The sequence below is a fragment of the Macaca thibetana genome, chromosome 3 (assembly GCF_024542745.1).
Source record: "Macaca thibetana thibetana isolate TM-01 chromosome 3, ASM2454274v1, whole genome shotgun sequence".
Taxonomy (NCBI): domain Eukaryota; kingdom Metazoa; phylum Chordata; class Mammalia; order Primates; family Cercopithecidae; genus Macaca; species Macaca thibetana.
This window is the reverse complement of record NC_065580.1, coordinates 3,903,816-3,924,352: the sequence shown is the minus strand read 5'-3', so window position 1 is coordinate 3,924,352 and position 20,537 is coordinate 3,903,816. Positions and strand designations below refer to the sequence as shown.

At 51.8% G+C, this 20,537-nt stretch overlaps 1 long non-coding RNA gene across 5 annotated transcripts; it reads left to right on the top strand.

The window, feature by feature from the left end:
* The first annotated feature begins 785 nt into the window (after positions 1–785).
* On the top strand, positions 786–2,193 carry LOC126951551 (uncharacterized). Of its 5 annotated transcripts, none has more exons than XR_007724521.1 (3): positions 786–869; positions 1,750–1,787; positions 2,178–2,193. It is a non-coding gene; the product is annotated as an uncharacterized LOC126951551 (long non-coding RNA). The 5 variants fall into 5 exon arrangements; XR_007724522.1 differs by lacking the exon at positions 2,178–2,193 and adding an exon at positions 2,109–2,124; XR_007724523.1 differs by lacking the exon at positions 2,178–2,193 and adding an exon at positions 2,035–2,050.
* The last annotated feature ends 18,344 nt before the right edge of the window (positions 2,194–20,537 follow it).

Sequence of the window (20,537 nt, the reverse complement as noted above, 5' to 3'; positions counted from 1 at the left end):
AGTAACCACGGTGGCTTCCAACATCATGGTCTAGTTTTGTCTGTTTTTTACCGTTATATACACAGAGTCACGCACTGTGCACCACATTGTGCCTGATGCTGCTTCTTCGCATTTACAAGTCTCGTCCATGTTGCATGTTGGATGTTTTAAGTCATGCAGTGGCTCATTTGCTGTGGCACCTGTGCCACGTGAGGTAAGGTAGTAATGTGGAGAAACTAGACACAGGGGTCCAGGGGTCCAGGAGCACTCTGCACTGTCTTCACAACTTTTCTGGTTATTTAAAACTATTATAAAATCAAAAGTTTTTTTTTTTTTTTTTTAATCAGAGGGAGAAGATTGAGAGGTGAGAGAGGAGACTTCAATTGGGCATAGAAACCTTTTCTTTAGGGGTGGAGGGAAGGTGCATCTAAATAAGTTCTTTTATCCATGAGCCTTTCTCTAGTGTTGCAGTGGGAAAATATGATACTCCAGACAGGCCACTACAAGGAACATAGCCAAGTAATATGGTATTATGCTTCCAGAAATGAATGTACTTTTGGAGTGTTATTAATGGTGCCGTCAATGACACTATGCATAAATCAGATCATGTACTCTCTCTATATATACACACACAGTGACATAGTTTGGATCTGTGTCCCCACCCAAATCTCATGTTGAATTGTAATCAGCAGGGTTGGAGGTGGGGTCCGGTGGGAGGAGTTTGGATTGATGTTGGAGGTGGGGTGTGGTGGGAGGTGTTTGGATTGATGTTGGAGGTGGGGTCCGGTGGGAGGTGTTTGGATTGATGTGGGAGGTGGGGTGTGGTGGGAGGTGTTTGGATTGATGTTGGAGGTGGGGTGTGGTGGGAGGTGTTTGGATTGATGTTGGAGGTGGGGTCTGGTGGGAGGAGTTTGGATTGAGGTTGGAGGTGGGGCCCGGTGGGAGGTGTTTGGATTCATGTTGGAGGTGGGATCTGGTGGCAGGTGTTTGGATTGATGTTGGAGGTGGGGTCCGGTGGGAGGTGTTTGGATTGATGTTGGAGGTGGGGTCCGGTGGGAGGTGTTTGGATTGATGTTGGAGGTGGGGTCCGGTGGGAGGTGTTTGGATTCATGTTGGAGGTGGGATCTGGTGGCAGGTGTTTGGATTGATGTTGGAGGTGGGGTCCGGTGGGAGGTGTTTGGATTGATGTTGGAGGTGGGGTCCGGTGGGAGGTGTTTGGATTGATGTTGGAGGTGGGGGGTCCGGTGGGAGGTGTTTGGATTGATGTTGGAGGTGGGGCCTGGTTTGGATTGATGTTGGAGGTGGGGTGTGGTGGGAGGTGTTTGGATTGATGTTGGAGGTGGGGCCTGGTTTGGATTGATGTTGGAGGTGGGGTGTGGTGGGAGGTGTTTGGATTGATGTTGGAGGTGGGGCCTGGTTTGGATTGATGTTGGAGGTGGGGTGTGGTGGGAGGTGTTTGGATTGATGTTGGAGGTGGGATCTGGTGGGAGGTGTTTGGATTGATGTTGGAGGTGGGGCCCGGTGGGAGGTGTTTGGATTGATGTTGGAGGTGGAGTCTGGAGTTTGGATTGATGTTGGAGGTGGGGTGTGGTGGGAGGTGTTTGGATTGATGTTGGAGGTGGGGCCTGGTGGCAGATGTTTGGATTGATGTTGGAGGTGGGATCTGGTGGGAGGTGTTTGGATTGATGTTGGAGGTGGGGCCCGATGGGAGGAGTTTGGATTGATGTTGGAGGTGGGGTCCGGTGGGAGGAGTTTGGATTGATGTTGGAGGTGGGGCCTGGTGGGAGGTGTTTGGATTGATGTTGGAGGTGGGGTGTGGTGGGAGGAGTTTGGATTGATGTTGGAGGTGGGGTCCGGTGGGAGGTGTTTGGATTGATGTTGGAGGTGGGGGTGTGGTGGGAGGAGTTTGGATTGATGTTGGAGGTGGGGTCTGGTGGGAGGGTGTTGGAGGTGGTGTGTGCTGGGAGGTTTGGATTGATGTTGGAGGTGGGGTCTGGTGGGAGGTGTTTGGATTGATGTGGGAGGTGGGGTCTGATGTTTGGATTGATGTTGGAGGTGGGGTCTGGTGGGAGGTGTTTGGATTGATGTTGGAGGTGGGGTGTGTTGGAGGTGTTTGGATGATGTTGGAGGTGGGGTCTGGTGGGAGGTGTTTGGATTGATGTGGGAGGTGGGGTCTGATGTTTGGATTGATGTTGGAGGTGGGGTCTGGTGGGAGGTGTTTGGATTGATGTTGGAGGTGGGGTGTGGTGGGAGGTGTTTGGATTATGGGGATGGATCCCTTATGAATGGCTAATATTCAGCATATTAGACTCCAAATGACTGACATTTCAAACATTTAGAACCACTGTCAAAAGAAGCACCTGCAGAGGACCCTCAGACAACGAAGTGCAGGCCTGGCTGGCACCAAGCAGTGGTCCAGCAGGACTGTTTGGGTGGCCAGTGTTTCTCCTGGTTTGTTGTTCATGTTCTGGCTTTATTTTGCTATATGGGAATCATAACTATTTTGTTGCAGATTTACAATATTTTTTTCTTTTATGGTGTTCAGGTCTTGTGTCTTGTAGAGAAATGGGAAATAGAAAATTTCCCTACGTCAATGTTAGTGTTTTGTCTATTTTCCCCATGCTTATTTCTAGACATTTTGTGTTTTCTTTTGACATTTAAATCTGCAATTCATCTGGAATTTATCTGTAAGAAGTAAGGTAAAAGATCCAGCTTTTTTTTTTTCAGGGAGTGACCAAAGGTAGTTATTTAGACACTATTTATTGAATAACTCATCTTTTCCCCCTGCTGATTCAAATTGTCACTTCTATCATAAACCAAAATCCTATATATATCTGTGCCAATGTCTAGACTCAATATTTTATTCCATTGACCTTTGTGTCTATTCAAAGTCAACTACAGGAGCTTTACAATATGTTTAATATCTGGGGCTACTCTTTGCTTGGTACTCTTCCTTTGCAGCTGTTTTCTGGCAGTTCTTGGATGTTTATTTTCCACAAGAAAGTCAACGGCGACCTTTCTAATTTAAAAAGTATCTTGGTATTTTTGGAAGGAGCTTAAACATGATCTCCTCCTATATGAGAAGCAGGTGTATCTCTGCACTGATTGAAGCATCCTCATCTATCCCCCATCCCGATGTAAATAATAATGGCTGTAGCTGTGGCACATGCCTGTAGTCCCAGCTACTCAGAAGGCTGAGGTGGGAGGATTGCTTGAGCCCAGGAGGCCGAGGCTGCAGTGAGCTAGGACTGCACCACTGCACTCCAGCTTGGGCAACAGAGCAAGACTCTAAAATACTGCTAGTACTGAGGGTGATGATGACCATGAAGAACTATAACACAGGTTCTCCTATGTTCAAGGGCACCATCGATTCTGCAAATCCATAGATTCTGCCCCTCTGTCTCTCTCACCAACTTCCCCAAACCCCAGCCTGGCCCTCAGAAAAATCAGTATTGACTTAGCTATTCTTCTCCAAGGTCTTAGAGGGGCTGTCAGGAAGAAGGAATCATGGACCCCTAGCAACCAAGTTAGACCCACCTGTCCCAGGCCAAATGCAGAGAAATCATTCAGAGGCATTCAAGATGAACGCGAAGCGTGTTTCCGAGGAAGCTGTTCACATGATCAACGCAGGCCCTGCCGCCATCAGTCACGCAAGGCAGCTCCTGCACAGGCTAGCTTCTCAGTGCCATCTGTATTTCTCCAGACTGCGTTTTCCCTGCCCTCCCTCCCAGCTTGTCTGCCTCAATTTCAAGACCCCTGTCCTCTCCTGCTTGCTGCCTTCTGGATATCCTCCAGGCTGTCAGGGTCCCTCCCTCCCTGTCCCCCTTAACACAAGAGGCTCAGAGCACGTGCAGCTTCCTGTTCAGATGTGGTCTGAGCAGTGGACATGAAAATATCACCTCCATGGTCCAAGCACTGATTTCCTTATTGTCTTCGCTCCTCTCTGAATTCCACCAACGTCCTGCCCACCTGAGCTACCTCTGTCCCCCTCCCCATGTCCTAGCCTCCCCCATGGAACTGAACACCCCAGGGTCGTGCTGGGCTTTAGTCTGGCCTGAACCTGAACAAGGGCTGCCTGGGACCTTGGTAGACCTCCCATCACTGGCCAGGGGCAGGATGAAAATGCAGAAATGGGCCAAGAAAGAAGATCATGGAGGACCCTCCTGGCCACCTCATTCTTTCACGACCCCTTCTCCAATAATAACTGTTTGTGTATTCCACCTGGTCACCTGCTCCCACCGCCGCTCTGTAAAGCAACCACCTCCAAAACCTCAGCTCCACTCCAGCTCCCTCACGGCTCCTGCTTAGGCTCAAAGCTGTGGCTGGGCAGCCCCCTCCCTCACCCTCTGGGATGCTCCAGTCCGTTCACCTGCCCCCTTGGGGCTTCCCCCACACAGACTCTCCCACCATCACTGGGATCTTGGAAACACCCTTCCCTGGCTAGCTTCTCTCCTCCGTCATTCTCACCGGACAGAACCCCTGCTCCTGCTCCCTGCCTGCACCCCTTCTCACTGCTTCTGCCATCCCACCATCCTCTCTTACCAGGACTCGCCACTGACTCCCTCCTTCCACTCCTGTCCACCTATGTTCAGTACAGCAGCCAAAATGATCTTCCTGTAAGCAAATCAGCTCCCTTGGATAAATCTTCCAGGCACTTCCATCCACCACCCTGGAATTCAAGCTCTACCAGAGCCTGCAGGGTCCCCTTTCCCTGCTCCCAGAATACCTCCCATCATACCTCCCGGCACGCTGTCCCCCTCACTCCACCCCACTCCCTTCGGCCTTTTTATTTTCCACGACGGCCCAGGCTGGTTCCCTCTGAGCCCTCTGTACCTGCCGTTTTCTGGCTGGAATGAAGCCTTTCAGTGTTCCTTCAAGTCTCAGTCCTTCCCATCCTCTGGGCCGTCCCCAAATGTCTCCACCTTAGGGGGGGTTTTCCTGACCACCCAACCTACAGGGCCCTCAGCCAGCACTCTTGACCATGCCACACTGCCCTGTTTGCCTTTTCTTAAGCTTTTGGCAGCACGAACCTGTCTTGTCAATGTGTTTGTCTGTTTGATTGATGGCTGGACTATGGGGGGCTAGAAAGAGCCCAGCTCCCTGGTGCAATCCCAGAGCCCACATCCCAACCCTGTGCTGGCTTCCTTTTGATCAGAGGAGAACTCTTAATAACTGAGGGGACTGTTTCAGGGATTTCTGTCACTAGCAGGTGGACACCGTTCCTAATGATGCAGGGGCAGGTGAGTCCCAAAATTGGGGCTTGGCCCGAGACGGTCCTTGGCTTCACACAGATAAGAATTCAAGGACGAGCCAGTGGTGTTGGACAGCAGCTTTTATGGATGTGGCAGTGCACAGCAGCGGCAGAGCAGGGCTACGTCATAGCGAGTGCACCCAGAGCAGCAGCTCAGAGGCAGGGCTGCACTCACATTTATTTATACCAAATTTTACTTATATGCAAATCGAGGGGCAATTTATGCAGAAATTTCTAGGAAAAGGATGGTAACTTCCAGGTCATTGGGTTATCGCCATGGAAAGGGGTGGTAACTTCCAGGTTTTACCGCGGCAATGGTAAACTGGCATGGCACACTGGCGGAGGTGGCTTATGGAAAGCTGCTTCTGCCCTGTCCCTTTTTGCTAGTCCTCAGTTGGGTCCAGTGTATGAGCCCCACCTCTGGAGTTGAGTCTAGCTTCCTCCTTCACTAACAGAGGTGACTCAGAGCACCCACACATTTCCAGAGCTCTGAAGCTTTCATGGATTCTCAAAAGATGGGAAACTGCTTCAGAAGCGGAGCAGGAAGTTTTAGAGCATCTTACTGTGGGCTCCGCTCCGAGGAAAGTAGGACGTGAAATGACTCCGGGGGTCCTGAAGTCAAGCCTTAAACAAGGAAAAGAAGGGGACATGGTAACAGGTGAGCATTCAGACCTGGAGTCCAGAGACGAGGACAGCAGACTCCAGGGGACTGCAAGGACTGCAGCTTCCAAGGAGCCCAGAACCAGCGCTGGCCCCACCTGCCTGCACCTTCTAAGTTAAGTAACTGCTCTAGGCAAACAGCGAATGCATCTCCACATCCCAGGGCTGTGTGGTGACACCTGAGGCCAGGTGAGGAAGGCTGAGACAGGAGAAGGGTGAGGAAGAAGCTAACAAGGTGCTGGGTCAGCTGTGACAACCACATCCACAGGGACTTAGATTCCTGCAGCAAGTGCCATCTGGGAATCATTTATCCTTCCAGTGGGCTGGGGGAGGGGTGGTTCCCATCCATTCCTCAGATACACTACTAAGTGTAAGCCTGAGACTTGCCTATGGTGAGGCAAACACAATGAAAGATCTGCAATTAAAGGTCCAGGCCTCAGTTTCCCTATTGGGATCATTGCAGGTGGCATTCTGGACCCTCCCTCAGGGGCCGCCCTCCCTCTCCAGTCATTAGGTTGGCTTTGCCCCCGACCCACAGTCCGAGTCTTCTCTTTTCTGCCTCCCATGGGGGGTCCAGGCTTCAGGAAAGGCTGACGACGTTCCTATAATGCCCCAGAGGACTGACGGTGGGTTGGAGGAGCCTCAGGTTTGCAAATTAAATGCTTCCTTTTTTATTCCTTTCACCCTCTGAGCTGAACATCGGTCTCTTCCATGCAAGTGACTGTGTCTTTCTCTGACAAAGGAGAACCAGGAGAAACTGGGTTTATGCAGCATAGGGGCAGAGAGCTGGAGAAAGGAAGGCTAATCCACTCCAAGTTATGCCCCCGACTCCCAGGGCAGTCCCACCAGGGCCTTTCCCACCTCAGGGCCTCTCTGTCCCTCCAGGAAAGAAGGATACCCCCTGCCAGTCAAGGGCAGCGCTGGAGGGGTTTTCCAAGCTCCCTAAATTCACAAGCCCTTGGCTGTCTCCTCTTCAAGATCAGCCTGATTACGTCAGTCCTCTGGGCTAAGCTATTAACTTCTCCTTGTGAGGATGTGACCGAGGCATGGGTGAGGTGAGTTTATCAAGCGATCTGATCTTGGCTGAGATTCATTTCTTAGATCAGATGAGGAAGGGCAGCCTGGGCCACAGGACAAGTGAGCCAGATAAGGAGACTGTGGAGGGGGGTGAGGGCGCTGTAGTGGTGTTCCAGGAGGTCTAGGTACTGGAGGGGTAAAGAATGGCTCTAAATATGGACTTGACACCTTCTCATTTTGTCTGGAGTAGCATGACCAGCCGTGGCCACAGGACAGGCTCGCCAGGAGATAAAAGAGAATGTGCTGTTGTGTCTCTGCCCTCAGGCCAAAGCGGGGACTTTGTTTCCCATCACATACCCACAGTCAGTTAGGAGGAACTGCCAGCTTGGCTGTGGAAAACACAGTTGAAGAACAAAAAGCACACAAAACACTACCCATGCTCAGTGATCTCGCCTGGGGAGGGGGAGGTGTCAGGTCACTCTTTGGCGAGGAGCCTCATGCAGGGAGTCCCTTAGGTGGCCCTGCCTGGGCACTCCAGCTGTGGGAGCCCAGGGGACCCAGCACCGTCTGTCAACTGCACCCGGCCCCAGGAGTCAGGACGTGACAAGGGACAGTGCCCAGGACTTGGCATGTCTCCATCACGGGTTTCTGTAAATAAATCTCCTCTGATGTTAAAAAACAAGCCGGAGCACATGGCTGCCAACATATATCCCGAGAAAAGTTAACCCCCCTTAGGTGGGCGGGAGCACAGCAAATCCTGTTCCCACTGAACCCTCCTCTGAAGCTCGGGCCCCAAATGCTCAAAACAAACACTGACTCTGCCAAACGCCCGCAGGACCCATGGGCCTGCAGCCAGCACCATGGGCCTGCAGCTGGCACTGTGGGTTTTTTCTCTGGCCCTCGTGACCTAGCAGGAGCAGCAGCGTCTGTCTGATGGACAGTGTTCCTGGTCACGAAGGGCCACTCAGTCCAGGTGAAACTTGGGCTCCAACCGACTGCTCCCTCCTGAAGGAGACCGGTTGTCCGAAGGCCCCCACCTGGGGTGTGGATTGCTCTAGGATTGAGGAAACCTCTGCAAGAAACAAACGGCAGATGCCTCCCTTGATCTCTGCTCCCACTTCTCTCCCCAAAGCGAACCCTTCCAGGGCCCTGCGGGCGTGAAGATTCTCAGCAAGTGGCAGCCAACTGCAGTTGTCTCCAGGAAGGTGCAGTGATGGGACCCAGGGGTGGAGCAGCGGCCACGTCAGGTGACTTATTCCTCGGGTGAGCTTGGTTCTGTGGAGAGGCCAGGGCATCACATTTGAGGCTTTGTAACCACACAGGGAGCCTGGGGTCACTTCCTTCCACCCCTGCTGAGTACTTGTTCTGATCTCTCCCAAAACAGGGCCAGCACCGCCCAGCCCCTGTGTTGTCCCCGCCAGCAGTACCCTCGTTTGACGATGGCAGGTGCATTTGAAGGAGTGACCAGTTTGCAGGGAACTGCACCAACCTTCTAAAGCACAGCACCAGACGTTTCCAGACCTTCCTGGGGTCCCATCATCTGGGGAATCTGTTAAAATGAAGGTTTCCAAGTCTCATGCCCAGGGAGTCAGGCCCAGTAGTTCTGGGGTAGGGCCCGGGAACCTGCTTTTTTTTTTTTTTTTTTTTTTTTGAGACGGAGTCTGGCTCTGTCGCCCAGGCTGGAGTTTCTCCGCTCACCGCAAGCTCCGCCTCCTGGGTTCACGCCATTCTCCTGCCTCAGCCTCCCGAGTAGCTGGGACTACAGGTGCCCGCCATCATGGCCGGCCAATTTTTTTGTTTGTTTTTTAGTAGAGACGGGGTTTCACCGTGTCAGCCAGGATGGTCTCGATCTCCTGACCTCGTGATCCGCCCGTCTCGGCCTCCCAAAGTGCTGGGATTACAGGCGTGAGCCACCGCACCCAGTGGGAATCTGCATTTTAATATCCTTACTTTAGATCTGATTTGAGCCTAAACGATGAGTTTTCTGTGTCGACTTAGCAGGACTCTGGTACCCAGTGATTCATCTAACACTCATCTAGGTGTTGCTGGGAGGGGACATTGTATATGTGATTCCATCTACACTCAGTTGACTTTAAGTAACAGAGATCCCCTCTGTGATGTGGTGGCCTCGTCCAATGAGCTGACAGCCTGAGGAGCAGAAACTGAGGGTTCCCAGAGAAGAAGTCAGCCTCGGGGTGGCAGCTCAGCTCTCCATGCTGGCCTGCTGCAGGCACTTTGGATTTACTAGCCCCATAACCGCATGAGCCAATCATTTTAAATACACTTCTTCATATACTCTCGTAGCTCTTCTATCTGCCGTTTCTCTGGAGAGCCCCTGCGGATAAACATCCCTTGGGGCCGTGATGAGGTTGAGTGACTGGCTCCACGCAGACACTGCCAAGCTGGGCCCAGGCCACAGTGATCACCCACAGATGTGCCTGGTGGTTACTGCTGGGCGCGGGAGACGAGCAGTGACAAGTCGCACTCCCTGTCCTGGGAGGTTTCACCCTCTGACGCCGTACACTCCAGGAACCGCCCGGGTGTCTGCAGGGCTCCTGCAAATGCCCAGGGTGACCATCTCCCTCCAGAGGCGCCCACAGACTTTGAGTCCTGAGGGGTGGATGAGTGAACGGGAAGAGTAAGAGGAAAGCCAGGGCAGTGAGGAGGCTCGGGAGACAGCCAGGCCAGGCCGGGCTTGCTGGGGAGCACAGCATGCGGCCCCCTCCCTGCCCCGGCCCCCCACCTTGGCGTCCCGTGCACACCCCAGCCTCACCCTCCTGAAACTCCTCCCCACCGCCTCCCCCCAGCACTGCCCCTCCATCCTCCTGGCCCTGCCCCAGTCCCGAATGTGGCAGGAGTTGCTGCTGTCCCAGAGAACCATGCTCCTGGTTGTCCACTCTTGATGTCTCAGGGGACTGAGCCTCAGGCCATCGGCCCCACCTCAGCCTCTGTCCTCCCTCCCTCAGCCTTCTTCCCCACTGGCCTCCCTTGTCTTCAAGTGCCATCTTGACCTTGTGCCCTCAGCCTTCTCCCTTCCTTCCCTCCTCCATGAGGCCCTTTGGGAGGGGAGGAGGCTTCCCTCTCCTCACCTTCTTACCTGATAGGGTTTGGCTCTGTGTTCCCACTCAATTCTCCTCCAATTGTAATCCCCACATGTCAGGGGAGGGACCTGGTGGAAGGTGATCGGATCACAGTGATTTCCACTATGGTGTGCTTGTGATCGTGAGTTTTCATGAGATCTGGCTGTTTGATAAGTGGAGCTTCGCCTTTCTCTGTCTCTCCTGCTGCCATGTATGACGTGCTTTGCTTCCCCTTCGTGCTTTGCTTCCCCTTCGCCTTCCACCATGATTGTAAGTGGCCTTAGGCCTTCCCAGACGTGCAGAACTGTGAGTCAATTAAAGCTCTTTCCTTTGTAAACTACCTAGTCTCAGGTAGTTATTTATAGCCGTGTGAAAATGGATCAATACATTACCCCACCTCCTTCTGGTTTCCAGTGCCTAAGCCGGTAGCATGTGGGACTCCCGCAATGCTGACCCCGCTCCTTCCCCCTCCCCAGACCCTTCCTCAGTCCTCCACCACCCTCCCTGCTCTGCTTCTCAGGCTCCCCTCCCTCCATCTAGCACATCAGTGGGGAAGTCCCCTCCCACCCCCAACTCCCGCTGCACCTGGGAAGGGACAGGACAGGACCCAAGCAGAAGAGCGAGCCCCACAAGGCCCCGTCCTGTGCAGGAGGCGTCTGCAGCATGGAACCATTGGAACCACACCCTTCACTCCCCAAATGTGTGGCTCATAAAGAACATGGACACCTGGGCACCGATGCTCTTACAAAACCAATAGACTGTGTTAATTGTAATAGACAAATAAATCAAAGTGATTTCTAATAAAATAATACATAAAAATAAGTGTGTAACAAAGTAACACATACTTCCACATGTAATTGCCCAGGCACGTCTGCACCAGATGATGTAATCACCAGAGAAAGGGACAGCTGGGCGCTCCTAGCCCTCCAATCCCCAGTGGTCCCGTTGGTAGAGATGGGGTTGTCCGAAAGAAGAACCTTTGCTGAAGTTCTAGGAAAGCCCAGCACAGTAATTCCAGGATTCTCCATTGCTTGCATTCATAGCCTAGATCAAAACCACACAAACAGTGCTTTGTAACTGTGACACAGAGAATCTGGTTCCCAGCTCAGAGCATCGTCACCAGCACCCTTCATTCAGAGTCCAGCGAGACATTCCTCGAGGCAGCAACGGGCCTCACTGCACGGCTGTCCCACACATGGCTGGGAAGGGGCCCCTACCCACTAAACGCCAGTGGCATGCCCCCCACCATCGTGGCAATAAGAAGGTCCCTGCAGGATGTGAAGAGGCTCCCTGAATTCAACCTCTGGGCTCATAACCTGGGCTCAAATCCATGTCCTACCACTTCCTTGCCCTGCAAATTGGACAAGTTACATGACCTATTATGTCTCAGCCTCGTTAGCTGAGACAGGGACATACTAATAATCCATCTCTCATGGGGTGTGGAAGGAATAAGTGAGCAAGGAATACTCTCTGTAAGGGGTTTGGGACTGCGTCTGGCCCATGATGCCTGTTGTGCCATCAGTAAATGTTGGAAATTATCGTCACCATCTCCACCACCTGCACTGTCATTGTTCTCATTCAGGGGTCCCTATCTCACCACGGACTGCTTAGCCAGGAGCCTCCCTCTACCCTCCCAGGGCTCTGCCACTGCTGAGGCTCACCACTGTGGCTTCTCCTCACCTTCCCTGTCAGCTGAGACCCCTCCCCTGGGTCCCATGCCTCTATGCATGCCCCCTCCTCTCCTTCTCAGTTGCCTACAGGCTCTTCTTCCTACAACAATGGGATGTTCTCCATCTGTGCTGCCCAGGGCCGTACTCTTTGGCCACAGAACGTGCTTCATGAGAATTGGGAGCCAATCTGACGATTTTACTAAGTTTAATAAGTTAAAATACAAACAGTTGCATGGAGCTAATGGCAGTGCCATCAGACAGGGCAGTTCTAAAACTGATCTTTCCTCCATGCTACTTACCTCTCTGCCATTGGAAAACTCTGGGTGGCTTTCTTCTGCCTTTAGGAGAAATAGCAATACAAATAGTGAAGCAGGCCGGGCGCGGTGGCTCATGCCTGTAATCCCAGCACTTTGGGAGGCTGAAGTGGGTGGATTGCCTGAGGTGAGGAGTTTGAGACTAGCCTGGCCAACATGGTGAAACCCCATCTTCACTAAAAATAAAAAAAAAAAAATAGCTGGGTGGTGGACGCCTGTAATCCCAGCTACTCGGGAGGCTGAGGCAGGAGAATTGCTTGAACCCAGGAGGCGGAGGTTGAAGTGAGTCCAGATCATGCTATTGCACTCCAGCCTGGGTGACAAGACCGAGACTCCGTCTCGGAAAAAAAAAAAAAAAAAAAAAAGTGAGGTTTCCTCTAGCACTTGTCGTGTGCTAGGCATTGTCTATATGCCTTCTGCATACAGCACATTTAACTCCCCTACAGCCCTGTGAGGGAAGTGCTATGCTCTCTCAATTCACATGTGAGGAAGAAGGAATACAGAGTTTCAGGAACGTGCCACGAAAAGGCCAAGGTCCTTAGCAGGACTTACGAGCCTGCTGGAATCCAGACACTGCCTACCTTCCTGTTAGGGGCTGGCCAAAGAGATAAGTTGGAGTTTTAATCCCCAATACCTGTGAATGTGACCTTATTTAGAAATAGGATCTTTCCACATGTAATCAAGGTTAGATGAGCTTATTCCTGTGAGCTCTAATGCGATGCGACTTGTGACCTCATAAGAAGACACAGACACACAGAGGAGGCCACTCAGTGATGATGGGGGGCAGGGGGGGACACTGGAGCCATGCAGCTGCGAGCCCAGGACCTCCCAGGACTGATGGAGCCACCAAAAGCTGGAATGGACAAGGTAGGATCCTCCCTCAGAGCCTTTGGAGACAGCAGAACCCTGCTGAGCCCTTGATCTTGGCCTTCCAGCCTCCTGACTGTGAGAGAATAAATTCCTGTTATTTCAGCCACCCAGTGTGTAGTACTTTGTTATGGCAGCCATTCACTCCCTGAAGCCACCCACCACACCCTCACCTCACAAAGCAAGGCAGTCAAGCCCTATGCTGACTCCTGACAGTGCACCTCACAGCCCTGTTCCCTGCAAAATTCTTCTTCCCCTCGTTCCCTTCTCTGATGAGCTCAGACCCGTTCTAGGCTAGCAAAACCAACAGAAAGAAAATGTGAGCCACAATGCAATTTTAAGCTTTTTATCAGCCACATGAACACCAGAGACAGATGCAATTAATTTACGTAATATTTTAGTTGACCTGATATATCCAAAATATTATCATTTCAAAAGTAATCAATATACAAATTAACAAGACATTTTACCTCCTTTTTTTTTTTATTTTGGTACTAAGTCTTCCAATTCCAGCATGCATTTTATACCTCTAGCATCTCTCAACTTGGGCATTGCATTTCCATGGCAAATACTTGACCTGCATTTAGGGTTTATTAAGCTTGCAGGTAAAAAAGTAGATTCACACGCCCAAGTTATTTCAGACATCTTTGGGGATTTCCCAGGAGCTGAATTGAAAATCTGTTTGTAAATTTATATTTACATTAATTAATATTGAAAATTCCACTCTTCAGCCACACTGGGCACATCTTAAGTGCTCAGCACACCTATGGCTGGGGGCCATGCGTCCCCAACCCCTCCCAAGTGTTCACAGAGGGATGGATGGGTACAGAAAATGTGGTGAATAAGTGTTGCCTACATACACACAGTGGAATAGTAGACTTAGAAAGGAATGAAAGTCCAACACAGGCTCCAATGCAGCTGAACCTTGAGCATATTATGCTGAGTGAAACAAGCCAAACACAAAAAGACAAATACTATAATACAAGATGCCACTCACATGAGGCTCCGAGAATCATCAAATTCAGAGAAGCAGAAAGTAGAAGGTGGTTGTTTTCTAAGTAATATTCACCCTCCAGATATCAAATTTGCCAAGACAAAAATTTCTGTTTCAGTCTTAGATATAATTATTTTCAATGTAGAAGAAGCCCTGGTAGAACTTGGGTCCTCATAAGTGATATTGGAAAAACTAAAGTCCAAAAGCTGGAACGTTTCTTGGGAGTTCAGGAATCCAAAGTGGTCCTTCAGGAATGAGGAAGTGGGGATGGCTAATGGGTACAAAAAAGTCATTAGAAAGAATGAATAAGATCTACTCTTTGATAGCACAAAGGGTGACTACAGTAAATAATAATTTCGTTGTACATTTAAGAATAACTAAAAGGGTGTAACTGGATTGTTGGCAACACAGAGGATAAGCACTTAAAGGAATAGATACTCTTATCTTCCATGATGTGATTACTGCACGTGTTCCTGTATCAAAACATGACATCCCACAAATATATACACCTACTATGTACCCATAAATATTAAAAACTAAATTAAAAAAGAAGGTGCATCCCAGGGAGGACAGGGAAGCTGAGAGGCACCAGTAGGTGCTATAGCCCTAGAGAGACAAGGCCCAGAGTCCAGAATGATCAGAGAGATTCCGGTGGAATATCAGAAGACCATGCAGAGTGGTCCCGCATGGCCACAGTTCAGAGTGTGTGGAGGACACAAGGTTGGAGAAGAGGGAAGGAATCCCAGGGCCTGGCAGGAAAGGCCTTGGATGACTTGGTGTTAGGACATTGGTGAGGTCATCGGGTGAGGAGGGGAGGGGAGATGACAGAGTGGAAGTTCAACAGGCCCTGGGTGCTCCGTTCCCAGCTCCTTCACCCGCCATCTGCTCCCCGAGGTACCCTTGTGGAGTGGAGATCAGGAGATAGGCCCACAACCCCTGGTCTACAACTCCAAAATCCAAATGCTTTCAAAATGGGAGGGTATCTTCCTACCTCCTTGGATGGCAGAACCTGACTTGAACAGACATGGGCCCCTTGTGACTGTTACCTGCTTGTTCGGCTTTTCCTGTCTTCACCACAGAACTATTAATGTGTTAGACAGGGCCCTGCTCACACCCCATGGGGTTAGGTGGCACCTGATATGTGCACCACCCAGCCTCTCCAAAATCAAAGAAATCCTGAAACGTGTCTGTGGCCAATAGCTTTGGATGAGAAACTATGGACGTCTAGTATCCACCATACATGATTGTGTAGGAAAAGTCATCCATTCATTTATGAAATCTCATTTAGTGCAGATCCTGGGGGTCCCTAAGACAACCTCCAGAATTTTTACAGTTACACTGTGAGTCATTATGTAGCTTTGTTGCCTGTGGACATCAGCACTGATAGCGGATGGCATGCTCTTCACAGCCAGACACTCACAGGTTTTTTGTTTTTTGTGTTTTGTTTTTCAAATGCCAGTTTCACTTAAGAATATTCTTGAAGAAGCAGTAAAAAGAATTAGTTTTATTAAAGCTCAGCTCTGGAGCACATGTCTTTTCAATATTCTGGGTGAAGAAATGGGGAGCTGTCATACAGGAGAACAGCAGCCCCCAAGGAAAAGGACGGGCGGGCTACAGCCATGAGCTAACTGAGCCGGCTTTTTCACAGAGCCCCATTTTACATGGAATAGCATCCAACAGACAAATCACGGTTATTGAGACTTAGGTCTTTGGCAGATACTTTCTCAAAAATAAATGAAACGAGCCTGTCATGTTGAGGAAAGTAGTATTTGCCACTAATGGTAAAATGTGAGTTTTCAATGAAAATTAAAATTCTTGAAAACTTGTATCCAACACCATGAGCCGGACAACCTCTCAAATTTAAAGAGCTTTCCAATGAGATTAGTGGTGATATTAACAAATGTGATTTTGTGATATTGTTTAAGGAAATAGTTCGACATTTGGAAGACCTGCATAACTCAGTGAACCAATATTTTCCAAATGACCAATATACAGTGGTATGAAATATTTTGCAGGCTGAGGCAGGTGGATTACTTGAGGTCAAGAGTTTGAAACCAGCCTGGCCAACATAGTGAAACCCCATCTCTACCAAAAATTCAAAAAATTAACTGGGTGTGGTGGCGTGCACCTGTAATCCCAGCTACTGGGAAGGCTGAGGCAGGAGAATCGCTTGAACCCAGGAAGCAAGGTTGCAGTGAACTGAGATTGCACCATTGCACTCTAGTGTGGGCGACAGAGAGAGATTCTGTCAAAAAGAAGAGAAGAGAAAGGAAAGGAAAGGAAAGGAAAGGAAAGGAAAGGAAAGGAAAGGAAAGGAAAGGAAAGGAAAGGAAAGGAAAGGAAAGGAAAGGAAAGGAAAAGAAAAGAAAAGAAAAGAAAAGAAAGGGAAGGAAAGGAAAGGAAAGGAAAAGAAAGGGAAGGAAAGGAAAAGAAAGGGAAGGGAAGGGAAAGAAAGGAAAGGAAAGGGAAGGAAAGGAAAAGAAAGGGAAGGAAAGGAAAAGAAAGGGAAGGGAAGGAAGAAAGAAAGGGAAAGAAAGGAAAGGAAAGCAAAGGAAAGGAAAGGAAGGAAAAGGGGAAGGGAGGGAAGAAGGAAGGAAGGAAGGAAGGAAGGAAGGAAGGAAGGAAGGAAGGAAGGAAGGAAATATTTTGTGGCCAAAAGAGCCATTCAAAGTGCAAGATAGATCAATGGATTTTAATGTAATAGAGTATGAAATGTTCATTGACATGGTTTCAGATTCCACATTGCAACCAACCTTTAAGAAACCACCATTTGTTGAATTTTGGGGTAATATCAAGGAAAAATATCCACAATTATCTGCCAAGGCTGAAAAATACTCCTCCAGTTTTCAACTACGTATCTGTGACAGACTGCACTTTCTTCATATACCTGAACCAAAATAACGGGCGGCACAAGGAAAAATGAGAATCCAACTATCTTCTATTAATTAAGCCAGATATTAAAGAGCGGTACAAAAATGTAGACCACTCTTCAGACTATTTTTTTTTGCTTGGGGGAATAGAATAAATGTTCATTAAAATATGTTAAGTAAACATGAAGTGGGTTTTTATTATCATTGTAAATGAATCAATTAATCAATATATTTAAAACATTACCATTTAAATCTCTAATACTGTGCAAATCACTGGATAGACGTCTAAATCTATCTGTTGCTATATACAAAAGCTCTTTCGGGGGCTCAGTAATTTCTAAGAGCATAAAGCAGCCCTGTGACCAGAAAGTCTGAGAGCACTGGCTTCATGTTACTGTATGCCAGTCCCTTTAGCAGGACTGGGGGTACAGCCAGGAAGATGACAAGGCCCTGCCCTCCGGAAGGTACGTTCTAGATAAGAGACCAATAAAAAACGCACCAACACCTTTACAACCGCAAGTAGCCGTAAGTGCTGTGGAGAACACAACTGGATTAGGGAGTCATTTTAGATCGTATGACCTTTCTCTGGGGGACAGTCTGTGCCCAAAGATGCACAGAAAGAATGTACCAGATGAATAAAGAGCCAGGACCAAAGGAAAAGAGCTCCCCTGAGGTGGCCATGGCTTGGAGGCTCAAGAACTGGCAAAACTAGACTTAGAACCTCAGGTAAGGGAAGTGGTGGGTGGATTTCATGGTGCCTTGAAGGACATTGTAAGAATGTGTCTAATTCTCAGTGCACGTGGAAACCACTGGTTTTGACCAAGGATAGGTCTGCGCTGAAGCTTACTCTGTTGTATGGAGAACAGTGAACCACAGGGCACACGTGTGAGGTGGAGAGCTGGTTAAGAGGCCATGCAACCCTGCAGGCGCAGGGGAAAGGGCTTGGGGGCTAGTGGAGGACGGAGGAGTTTGGGGGAGCTGTGGAACAGATGTGGAGGCAGAGCCAACAGGCCTTGCTAATTGACAGGGGGTGACTCCAGAGAGAAAATGAAGGATCAGGGATGTCTCCTGCGCGGTGGCCAGCTGGGTGACTGGGAGAAACTGGGAAGGCGCAGATCAGGGGAGCAGGGGTAGCCGGCTCAGGGGTGCTCTGAAGTGAACACGTGAAATTGAAGATGCCCGTCGGCCTTCCAGTGGAGGCATCCAAGAGACAGCTGGAGCTGGAAGGAAATGGTGACAGTCGTAAGCACGGTAGAGGTGGCGGTGGCGGTGGTGGTGGTTACAGCTGGACCCCTTTGGGCTGGTGGGAAGTGGGGAGGTGAAGGGGCAGGGGGCAGGGGGCAGGGGGAGGTGGAGAAGGAAACCTCAGTCTCACATTTTCACCCTATTCTTGGCTGCCATATTTTCAGGAAGTCCCTCTTGAGGCTGGGACAGAGGATGGGGGACAGTACAGTCCCCCTGAGAGAGTTTATTCACGGAGGCCTGCGGTGGGAGCCAGGGTGCGGCGGAGAGGGCTTCCCACCTCTTCCCCAGCAAGCGGGAGGGAGGCGCGGGGCTGAGGCTGCGCTGCGCCCGCGGAGCTCGCCGCCCGGGTGGACCCGCCCTGTTCAAGCGTGGAGGGGCGCAGGCCGGGTTGGTTGTAGTCGGGTGCGGAGCAGACACGCCACCTCGAGCCGTGGTCACTGGGGATGCATGCCCCTCTTCCCTCCGGGGCCCCTAGAACCTGCTCTCTTCCGCTCCCGGCCGCTCGCCGGCGTTCTTCATTTGGACTTCACCGGTGCTTCATGGGACGCAAGCCCTACCCTAGAGTTCGGTTTTGCAAAAGAGGTCCGGACCCCTCGCTACAGATCCCCTCCCTGGGCCACGGAAGATGAGAGGGGTCACCGAGCCGAGCCGTAATCCTGCGTAACCCCTGACCTCTCTCCTTCCCTGCCCCCACGGCACCCCATCGTCCCCTCCGCCTCTCCGAGGTCCTCCAGAAAACAGCGCAGAAATGTGCAGATGCTTAGGAGACGTGAAGTTGCTGGAGAGGCTTAGGAGGCGACGGTTACGCTAGGAGAATTGCTTCCAGGTGCGCTTCTGGAACGCACGGAGATCCCCCGGCGGGGAAGGGGCCGGGACTCGCGTCGCTTAGTGTCTGCTCATCGATTTCCCTCTGAAGAGGGGGCCCAGGGCCTCTGCTGCGGGAGCGGGGAGTCTGTGTGGGTCCCTCCCGGGCACACGTGGGTGTCTGCCCCTTCCTCCCCTCCCCTCCCTTCGCACGCAGAACCTCAGGGAGGCAGCCGAAGACTTGAATTTTGAAAGAGGAACTGGCGGCGCGGGAGCTGTGAATGAGACAGCTACTTAGGAAGTGAGTCCAACCAGCCCGGGAGGCGGTGGAGACCCGCGCCCGGAAGTAACCGGATTAGGTCTCAGGATGTGATCGCCCCCCGGGTCCCGGGGGAGACGCCAAGGACGCGCGAGCGGAGGGCGCGAAGACAACCGGGAGTCAGAGTCACGTATCACTTGGGCTGGGAACGCCTCTGGGCGTTTCGGCGGGGTGGCGGTGGGGGTTAGGGGAGGCCCCTGCGAACCGTGCGGCCCGGGGAGAGCCCACCCATCGCTGAGTCCCGACACCGGCTTTGAAGTTGCTGCAGTGGCTGGGCCCCTCCCCCGTCCGGCCCCGCGCAGCGCGGAGCCGCAGAGTCCAGGCCGTGCCCCAGCTTCGTCGCTAAGCGCTTATTGCAGCGGCTCATTGGACCACGTCGGTGGGGCGATCGCAGCCTCTGATCTGTGAGCTGCAAAGAGCTCCGAGGTTCATTCACAAATCTGCGCTCCAGGCCGTCCCTCCACGCACCCGAGCCGAGTCCCGGGGCCCGGAGAGCCCAGGGTGTTGGGCGCTGCGGAGGAGGCCCAGCTTCTGTCCCTCCCTTCACCTCCCAGCCTGCGAGGGACTTGGGGGAACGGGGAGCAAGTTTTCGCTCCGGAAGAAACGTTCGGAACCAAGGAGTCTGCCTCCTGGATCCCGGTGCCTGTTGGATCCAGGCTTCCCCGGGCCTTCCTTGTCGAAGGGTCCCGACAGGGCCCGAGTCCCCTCCATCCCTAGGAGACAGGAGCTCGGCCAGGGCGCATCACCGGGTCCTGCTCCGAGCCAGAGGACGCAGTGTAGACACCCACCCCCACACCGCCCCTCCAAAGAGCTCCCTCTCCCCTCCGGGCGTCGCTGGGCACAGGGCCGGTCTCTGGGAATCCCCAGTAAAACCATGCTCGCCCAGAGGTTCGCGGCTTCCTCAGAGGGCGCTAGGGAGAGAGAAGGGACCTGATTTCCTCGACCTTCGGAGGAAAAGTGCTCGGGGCCTCCTAGGGATACAGCCCTGGAAGCTCCCCACATCTTAGCTCAGGCCGTGTCGAGGTGGGGAGGAGAGTTAGGAGAGAGGGAGAGGGGCTCTGCCCCCTGCAGAGGCCTCTAATTCTGGAGGAAAAAGACTGGGACACACCCAAGTGAGTGAGCCAAGGCCCGCGCCCCACGCACCTCCACCCACCCCTGGCGGCACACAGCCAGTTCCTGCCGGGCGTGGGCACTCGATCAAGGGAGCAAGCGGAAGGAAAATCCAGTTAGGGGCTCCCCCACCGATACAACTGCCCCGCAGTCTAGCTTCTGGATTCCCGGGAGATGTGGAGAGCCCGGGGCCGGCTCCCGCTCCTCAGAGCAGATGGGACTGCCATAGGTGCCTGGAATGCGCCTGCACCCTGTCCCTCGGACCCGCGGGGGACCCGTGTTCCGCGATCCCCCCTTCTCACCCTAGTCTGCCCCTACCTGCACCCCACCGGCGAGTCAGCCAGCGCGAGGCGCCTC